The following is a 910-nucleotide window of genomic DNA, read 5'->3' as shown; positions in this document are numbered from 1 at the left end:
GGAAACGTTCATAAAGGAAAGACACGCAATGTTGAGGTTCTCTGTTTGGGTTTACGGATAACTCAGCACTGTTGGCCCAGCAAATCTTTCGAGCGTTGCGCAATGAAGAGGGAAGGGCCCTTGCCTCGGCGTGAGCTGCCAGATCACCAACTTGAATCCGTTGATCCAACGATTTTCCTTTCCCCCAAGAGAAGGTACAGATGGATTTCGTTTTCGGTACTTTCCTGAGCAGGTTCAGCCCCTGCACACTGCAGAGTCGGCGAATTTCATCTGCATGCGTCTTCAGTAACCAGACAGACATCGACACCACTGCGTCGTAACAACGCCTGCAAATAAACACCTGACATATGCAGGAAATAAAGAATTTGTGAGTGGACGAACGAATTGCATTTCAAGGCGCCATCAAGAACAGAACGTGTTCTGGAGGATCCCAGGGACTGTTCGCTGCCTGAGCAGAGAGCACAGAGCTCGTAGTGCCCATCGGTGGTTGTTCGACTGCAGCACAATACTACAATGGACTTTGCGCAGAACCAAATTTATTAAAGTTTGTACTAAAAACCAAAAGAATAGCAAAGGTTAAATTAGGTCACCAGCGGGAAATTCCATATCCAACCGGCCTCAATGTGCACGAGTCTGCCCAACAGGCTGGTACCGTTGCTCATCTTCTCCCCGTTAATTAGATCGTCTGCAGTGTATAACCACTTTAAGTACAACGCAAGTAAAGCATCATCCTGGCAAACTAATACCCTCTGCGCGCTTACGCGATGCCGTATATTCGTGCACGCGTGTGTGAGTCTCGATGAGGGTAGACGGAATGGCAACTTTGCTACGTTTCTCGCAAGTCCCAGTCGAGGGAGCGATGCTGGGCTGTCTGTGGAGCATTGAACAGCGCAGTGTATTACATTTGACA

Source organism: Eimeria mitis, genomic scaffold (assembly GCF_000499745.2).
Source record: "Eimeria mitis Houghton genomic scaffold, Emh_scaff5017, whole genome shotgun sequence".
NCBI classification, from domain to species: Eukaryota; Apicomplexa; class Conoidasida; order Eucoccidiorida; family Eimeriidae; genus Eimeria; species Eimeria mitis.
The sequence above is the reverse complement of the archived record's forward strand: the minus strand, read 5'-3'. Positions refer to the sequence as shown.